This window comes from Tachyglossus aculeatus, chromosome 1 (genome assembly GCF_015852505.1).
Source record: "Tachyglossus aculeatus isolate mTacAcu1 chromosome 1, mTacAcu1.pri, whole genome shotgun sequence".
NCBI classification, from domain to species: domain Eukaryota; kingdom Metazoa; phylum Chordata; class Mammalia; order Monotremata; family Tachyglossidae; genus Tachyglossus; species Tachyglossus aculeatus.
In genome coordinates, this window is record NC_052066.1 from 57,848,821 (window position 1) to 57,857,830 (window position 9,010).

The 9,010-nt window shown below is 42.1% G+C and overlaps 1 non-coding gene across 1 annotated transcript; it reads left to right on the forward strand.

Annotated features, from left to right (window-relative positions):
• Positions 1–240: 240 nt before the first annotated feature.
• LOC119933999 lies at positions 241–380 on the forward strand. Its single transcript, XR_005452831.1, has one exon. It is a non-coding gene; the product is annotated as a small nucleolar RNA SNORA7 (small nucleolar RNA).
• The last annotated feature ends 8,630 nt before the right edge of the window (positions 381–9,010 follow it).

Genomic DNA, 9,010 nt, shown 5'->3' on the forward strand with positions numbered 1-9,010 from the left:
GTACCCATACACTGCTCTGTGACATTGGGCAAGTCATTGAACTTCTCTGTGACTCAGTTTACCCATCTGTGAAATTGGGATTCAATGCATCCTACTTAGACTGTAAGTAGACTGTCAGAATTTCTACTCCCTCCCTCCTACCTAGACTGTAAGCCCCATGTGTGACAGGGACTGAGTCCAACCTAACCTGTTTCCACCCCATTGCTTAGAACAATGTTTGACACAAAGTAAGCCTTAAATCCCCTCTCAGGGTCGCATCTGGAGAGTTTTCAGTTCTCAACCAGTCTCGGCTATGGGAGGGAGAGCCAAGTAGAGGCATACTCATTCCATTCCTAGCTTGGCCAGAGTGGTTAGCGATTGGAAGGCAATCTGCTACAAGTCAAAACTCACCCGTGCTGGGCAGCAGTGGCAAGGGACAGAGTCGAGGGCAGAGACTTGATTTTACTGCGTGGAAGGATGAAATGTTAAATCCCTTCCATATTTTTACCAAGAAAACTCTATGGATCCACTACCAGAACGATTGCAGATGGAAAGCGGGGCGTTCTGTGTCAGTTGTATCTGCGGTATCGCTATGGGTCAAAATTACTCGACAGCATAAAACAAGACTTAAATAGAATAATAGTGAAATGATGATAAAAAGACTGACCAGCCTGATGTGTAGCCCTGCTCTTTTCCTTGAGCCGATAGGTAAGGAAGAAGGAAAAGCAAAGGATGATTTGAAAATAGCGAGAGAAACTAAAAGTAGTGAAGAATCAACATGGCAAAGGACAGTCTTGATGGGCATAGAGTGTGGAATGGAATGTTCCTTGGGCAAACGTCCTTCACCAGGACATGGATAAAATCTCAACATCAATAGTGGCGCCTCCGTATACAAAGGTTATATGATCCGCATGACCTGTCACCTGCTGGGTGTCGACAGGAGTAAGCTGTTATGTTGATTAATCATTGGTTCACAGAAATAATATTGCTAGGTTGGTCCACTGAGATTAGGGAGTCCCTGTTAGATAAGAGTGCTTACATCTTTGAGAGAAGCTTTGATCACCATTTCTCATTTAAAAATTGAGGTCATTGTTTATTTTCAATGGTTTCTTTGATTAGTCTGTCCAGTTCACTGTGGTAATAATACTCCTTGTGCCTTGAAGAAGGTTCCGTGCACTGAAGAAGGTTCCATTTCTTATGTGCACTGTACCGATAATAATGCTAATATTATTTGCCCTATTTTTTCTGCCAAATTTCCTCCTGTCACAGAAAAGAAGTCTTCCATTCCGCCTAGTTTATATAATAAGATAGGCAATGTGATGCAAAAAAACATCTCTGGCACTCTAGACGTTTCCAGCTATATTGTTGAAACAAGTTTAAACATGCATGTTTTCTATCAATCCTTGCCAATCCTTGTTAAATCAGGCAATCCATGGCATATACTGAGTGTTTACTGGGTTCAGAGCACTATATTAAGCACAGTGAGGACAAAATAGAGTTGCTATGTGTAACGACAATTTATCTGCAATTTATTTATTTATTCTTATTGATGTCTGTCTCCCCCTCTAGTTCTGTAAGCTCACTGTGGGAAGGGAATGTGTCTGTTTACTGTTATATATTGTACTCTCCCAATTGTTTAGTAAAGTGCTTGGCATACAGTAAGCGCTCAATAAATACTATTAAATGAATGAATGAATGCCACAGGGCCTAGCCTCAAGATGCTTGCAATCTACTGAAGGGGAAAAATATTATCATGAATGTCAGATAGGGGAAAGAACATAAGGATATAATGATGGTAGTTATGCGCTTACTGTTATATATTGTACTCTCCCAATTGTTTAGTAAAGTGCTTGGCACACAGTTAGCGCTCAATAAATACTATTAAATGAATGAATGAATGCCACAGTGCCTAGCCTCAAGAAGCTTGCAATTTGCTGAAGGTGAAAAGTATTATAACGAATGTCAGATAGGGGAACATAAGGATACAATGATGGTAGTTAAGCGCTTACTATGTGTCAAGCCCTGGGCAGTGGCGAGAGTAAGAAATGTTAAGGGCTATAGCTGAACCTGGTCGCGGTCCAGACAACCCGCAGGCCTCACAGCAGGCTAAAAATGAAGTAGTTGTTTTTGAGCAAAAGGTTCATATGGTGAGGGAAAGAGGCAAAAAAGAAAAGTGTCAGGTCCAACAAACATTGAGCCCGCCTTCTAGACTGTGAGCCCGCTGTTGGGTAGGGACCGTCTCTATATGCTGCAAACTTGTACTTCCCAAGCGCTTAGTACAGTGCTCTGCACACAGTAAGTGCTCAATAAATATGACTGAATGATGAATGAATACAGTACCCCATTTGGTGTGTAGCCGGGGCTGTAAGTTCCACTTTGGCATTTGAAGCCACAAACACACACAGAGTTGAGCTTCACCATCCTGGGAGAGCTTCAGTGGCCTAATGGGAGGAGCACTAACCTGGTAGCTGGAGGATCTGGATTCTAATTCCAGCTCCGCCACGTGACTTGATGATGATGATGGCATTTGTTAAGTGCTTACTATGTGCAAAGCACTGTTCTAAGCACTGGGGGAGGTTACAAGGTGATCAAGTTGTCCCACAGGGGGCTCACAGTTTTAATCCCCATTTCACAGAGAAGTGAAGTGACTAGCCCAAAGTCACACAGCTGACAGTTGGCAGAGTCGGGATTTGAATCCATGATCTCTGACTCCAAAGCCCGTGCTCTTTCCACTGAGCCACACTGCTTCTCCTGTGACTTCTATGAGATCTTGGGGAAGTCACTTAAGTTCTCTTGGCCTCAGTTTCCTCATCTGTAAAATGGGGGTTCAATCCTCTCTTCTACTTAAGATGTGAGCCCCATGTGTGACAGGGACTGTGTCTGACTTATCATGTATGTACCTTAGCACTTAGTACAATATTGGCACCTAGTAAGTGCTTTATTATTATTTTTTCTATATACTGTGGGTATGGAACTAAGTGCATAATGGAAGGAGAATAGGATGGGGAAATGATAGATTAGTCGGGGAAGGCTTCTGGAAGAGATGTGAATTTAGTAAGGCTTTGGAAATGGTGAGAGTGGAGGTCTGTAGGATATGAAGGGGCAGGGATATCTCTTTATAATGGTAATATTGTACCAATGGATTTATTGGGGTGTTGTTCCCCCGGGCCTGGAATGCCCTCCCTCTGCCCATCCGCCAAGCTAGCTCTCTTCCTCCCTTCAAGGCCCTACTGAGAGCTCACCTCCTCCAGGAGGCCTTCCCAGACTGAGCCCCTTCCTTCCTCTCCCCCTCGTCCCCCTCTCTATCCCCCCCATCTTACCTCCTTCCCTTCCCCACTGCACCTGTATATATGTATATATGTTTGTACATGTTTATTACTCTATTTATTTATTTATTTATTTTACTTGTACATATCTATTCTATTTATTTTATTTTGTTAGTATGTTTGGTTTTGTTCTCTGTCTTCCCCTTTTAGACTGTGAGCCCACTGTTGGGTAGGGACTGTCTCTATATGTTGCCAATTTGTACTTCCCAAGCGCTTAGTACAGTGCTCTGCACATAGTAAGCGCTCAATAAATACAATTGATGATGATGATGATGATGATGTTGTAGTCGAAAGATTTTTCAACACAAACACTTCAGGGCTTTTGATTCTGGAAGTATGTAGTTAACTACATTACCCAGAAGCATTCTGGCTGGGATCTTGCAAAAAGAGCACAAACAGCATGTGTTGCTTCAATTTCTACACTCTCACTTCAGTGAGGTTTGGCATTTCAGAAATCCTAGGACATTTCTTCAGTGACTGTTCAGACATCCATTCACTCACAGACAAATTTAGGAGGTAGAGGATCAGATCTGAAAGCAATGGTGTCTGGTATTTTAGATGTTTCCACTAGACTATGGTGCTTCTTTTTGGTATTCTTTGCCTTTGCAGCTATTTGTCAAAAGTCATTTTTTGTTTACGATATAGTCATAGGGTTATTAGTCCACCAGGACAGAGCTGTGTCCTGGCTAGCTAGCTTCCCAAGATAGCTAGCCTCCCTAGTTCTAGGGAAGCAGCATGGTGTGGTGGATAGAGTATGGGGCTGGGGGTCAGAGGGTCATGGGTTCTAATCCAGACTCCACCATGTATCTGCTGTGTGACTTTGGGCAAGTCACTTCACTTCTCTGGGCCTCAGTGACCTGATCTGCAAAATGGTGATTGAGACTGTGAGACCCACGTGGGACAGGGATTGTGTCCAACCAGATTTGCTTGTATCCACCCCAGCACATAGTGAGTGCCTGGCACATAGTAAGGGCTTAACAAATGCCATTATTATTATTATTATTTTATTATTACTATTATTATCTCCTCAAATCTCCAATGGTTGCTTCTCTCCTTCCATATAAAGCAAAGACACAGCCACTTAATTGTATTTGAGTGCTTACTGTGTGCAGAGCACTGTACAAAGCACTTGGGAGAGTTCAACATAGCAGAGTTGGTAGCCACATTCCCTGTTCACAAGGAGCTGCTCTGCCTCTCCATCGGCTCTTTCCAACCACTTATTGGTTTGTCTTACCCTCTACTGACTGGCTCACATTATGATGATGATGATGGTATTTGTAAAGCGCTTACTATGTGCCAAGCACTGTTCTAAGCACTAGGATAGATCCAAGGTAATCAGGTTGTACCATGTGGGGCTCACAGTCTTAATCCCCATTTTACAGATGAGGTAACTGAGGCATAGAAAAGTTAAGTGACTTGTCCAAAGTCACACAGCAGACAAATGGCAGAATCAGGATTTTAATCTAGCTCCTCTGTCTCCCAAGCTGATGTTCTTTCCACTAAGCCATGCCATGTCAAGCATTTACTGTGTGCAAAGGACTAAATTATCCACGGGGGAAATGTGCCATATGGGGCTCACAGTCTATGGGGATAATATGCACAGAGAAGTAAAGTGGCTTCCCAAAGTCATAATAGTACAATGAAGTTAGTAGACACAACCCCTACCTTCAAGGCAATCTAGCAGAGGAATTGCTATCCCAAAGAGCAAAAACGTTATGGCTGAGGAAATTATCCCTCCCAGACGATCCGCAAAGTGTAACTCTGTCTCAAAAGACTATTGCCTATGCTGCTTCTTTATCGTGTTTCCCTTAATTCCTATATCTTGGGCACTCTGGTCACCATATTGCTGCTGAAGATACCACTATCTCACCCTTCATTCTTTTATTCTGCATTAAGAAATGGCTGTCAGTACCAGTTCCAGAGCTAGTTTTTGAGGTGAGGAAAATGGACAATCGCCCGAAGGACTCTTCCAAATTAAGTAACCTTCACATTTGTACTAATAATAACTCAGAGTGAGCATCAGGGACAGAATACATATGGGAGCACCAGCTTTGGTAGGGAATAGTAGTACAAGTTTGTGGGCCCTTAAATTTGACAGCAACGCCCTCCTGAATCCAATTTATATTCCTGGACTTAAGATGTCAAATCCTTATATTAGAAATTCTAGTGGTTTCAACAGGCTTGAAAAATAACTTTATAACCCATAAAATATAATTATATTATGTTTTTAAATCTATCAATGTATTCTAAGACTAGAGCTGGTGGCATTATTGATTGTAAAACACTGGAAAAGATGAAATATGTGTTTTATTTCTTTCTAAAATGGGTATTTTCTATGGGAGAGTTTCTTTTTCGGGAAGATGAATGTGCTGAGAAGTTTCTGGCTGAAATATTTCAAAAAGAATGATTTTTAAAAGAAGTAATTTTTAGTTCCATAATAATGATAAGGTTTCAGTATGATTTCTGGCACATTTTATATGCTTGGAAGATGAAGCATAGCCATTCATTTTAAAGGCACTGATGCTAAGTTGGCACGATCAAAAAGATGATACTAAGCACTCATCTGCAAATATGCTGTGCTATTCAGTGTTATATAGAACAAGTTAAAGAAAGTCATTATCCACTATGACCTAGAAAACACCCTAACACAGGCAGAGATAAGAGAGCTTTACAAACATCAAATGCATACTGTTAAAGGATGTACAGGTGGTAATTGCAAGTGCATTTTGTTATTGACTTATAATGCTTAACAGAATTTTTAACCACCATATTATCAATATGATTCATAGCATATATGCAGAGATCCACCAGATAAATTGGAGGAAGTCTTTTTCAAATATGACAAGTAAAATCTAGCAGAAATATGTGCCAAGAGATTAGATCATGTCAGTTACAATGCATCATTACAAGCTCTTCAATTAAAAATATGTAGTTTTTTGAGTGGCAAATTTCATGGCTGACAGAGTACATATTAGTTTCCCAACTCACACAGTGGCATGTGGAATCTGGAAAGATCTCATTTGCCTAGGTGCTGGACTGAACATAAGGTTTAATGTTATTCCTAAAAATATTTTGAGAAGAAATAGCTGCGGGTGATTTAGAGGCAGAAAAATGGACAAAGGTATGAATTATGGAATACAAAAACCACCCACCAAAAACAGAAACTGTCATGTAAAGTAGGATAGATTGTTCATGTGAGCTGCTGGCATTTGAAGAAATTGTAAGCTCATCACTTAAGATATTAGGAATATTTTCTCTTCTCAAGCTATCAATGCCATTTATTGAGAGCTTCCTATGTGCAGAGCAATCATTCAGTGGTACTTATTGAGTGCTTACTATGTGTAGGGCACTGTACTAAGTGCTTGAGAGAATAAATTTAGCAGACATGTTTGCCATCCATAATGCAAGCACATTGGTAGAGTACAAAAACAGAGTTGTTAGACACACTCTCTGCCCACAATGAGCTTATAGGCTAGAGGGGAGAACAGACTTTAATATAAATAGCAGATATGTGCATAAGTGCTGTGTGTAGAATGCCAAGTGCTCAAACAGTACAGATCCAAATGCACATACAATGCAAAATGGAGGAGTCAAGGAAAAAAGGCCTTAATCGGGGCCTCTTGGAGGAGATATTACCCTAATAAGTATTTGACGGTGGAAAGAATGGTGGTCTGTTATAATAATAATGATAATAATAACAATGATGGTATTTGTTATGTGTCAAGCACTGTTCTAAACGCTGAGGTAGATACAAGGTAATCAGGTTGTTCCACTTGGGGCTCACAGTCTTAATTCCATTTTACAGATGAGGTAATAATAATAATAATGATGATGGTATTTGTTAAGCACTTACTATGTGTGAAGCACTGTTCTAAGCACTGGGGGGGGATACAATGTGATCAGTTTGTCCCACATGGGGCTCACAGTCTTAATCCCCATTTTACAGATGAGGTAACTGAAGCTCAGAGAAGTAAAGTGACCTGCCCAGGGTCACACAGTGGACATACTGAGGAGTCGGGATTAGAACCCATGACCTCTGACTCCCATGCCCGGGCTCTTTCCACTAAGCCACACTGCTTCTCCATGTATAGAGAGTATATAGGAAATTCCAGGTTAGATGGAGGATGAGGGAAGGAAGTTGGACCAAGGCAGACAAGATCCTACGCTTTCTTTGAAATCACAAAGACTTCACAGCGATTAGTGAGATGTGGAAGTACTTGGAAGATGTGCTAAGAAAGGAGGTCAGTTCCACAATTAATTGGCTCATTTCATGCTATGAATCTTTAGTTAGGTGAAATCCTTGAAGATGAGCCAATAAAAGAATAGTTCACATCACCTCCTGCTCTGCTGACTGCATACTGCAAATTACCAAGTCGCCCAACCTTCTAATAATCATAATAATAATAATGGCATTTATTAAGCACTTACTATGTGCAAAGCACTGTTCTAAGCGCAGGGGAGGTTACAAGCTGATCAGGTTGTCCCACAGGGGGCTCACAGTCTTCATCCCCATTGTACAGATGAGGGAACTGAGGCACAGAGAAGTGAAGCGACTTGCCCAAAATCACCCAGCTGACAAGTGGTGGAGCCGGGATTTGAACTCATGACCTCTGACTCCAAAGCCCGGGCTCTTTTCCACTGAGCCATGGTGCTTCTCCTTCTGACAAGAGGTTGGTGCCAGGGAACAGGGAGACGGGACTTTCCTCTGGTGCTGACCTCCATGAGAGACGTTCCCAGTCAGGGCTGCCGCAGCCGGATAAGGAAGCAGCATAGCCTAATGGATAGAGCAAGGACCCGGGAGTCAGAAGGATACGGGGTCTAATCCCGGCTACACCACTTGTCTGCTGTGTGACCTTGGGCAAGTCACTTCAGCTCTTTGTGCCTCAATTACCTCATCTGTAAAATGGGGATTGAGAGCGTGAGCCCTATGTAGGACAGGGATTGTGTCCAATCTGATTTTCTTTATCCACCCCAGAGCTTAGTACGGTGCCTGCACATAGTAAACCCTTAATGATAATATTAATAATAATGATGGGTTTTGTTAAATGCTTACTATGTGCCAAGCACTGTTCTAAGCACTGGGGTATATACAGATTAATCAGGTTGTACCCAGTGGGGCTCACAATCTTAATCCCCATTTTACAGATGAGGTAACTGAGGTGCAGGGAAGTTAAGTGACTTGACCAAAGTCACACAGCTGACAATTGGCAGAGCCAGGATTTGAACCCATGACCTCTGACTCCCAAGTGTGTGCTCTTTCCACTTAGCCATGCTGCTTCTCTACAGCATTTATTAAGTGCTTACCATGTGCAACACACTGCCCTAAGCGCTGGGGAGGTTACAAGGTGATCAGGTTGTTCCACGGGGGGCTCACAGTCTTAATGCCCATTTTACAGATGAGGTAACAGAGGCATAGAGAATTGAAGTGATTTGCCCAAAGTCACACAGCTGACAAGTGACGGAGGCGGGATTAGAACCCACGACCTCTGACTCCCAAACCCATGCTCTTTCCACTAAGTCACGCTGCTTCTCTACAAATACCATTACTATTATTATTATTATTATTATTATTATTATTGGGAGGTGTGAACACATGTTGGGTTCGGTTGGGGGGAGGGTGGCACCATGACAGTGTCAGATTGAAGAGGGAGGCAGTGCCAGGTTGGATCATACTTCAATCCCTTCACTTTGGGCAGCTGATAGGA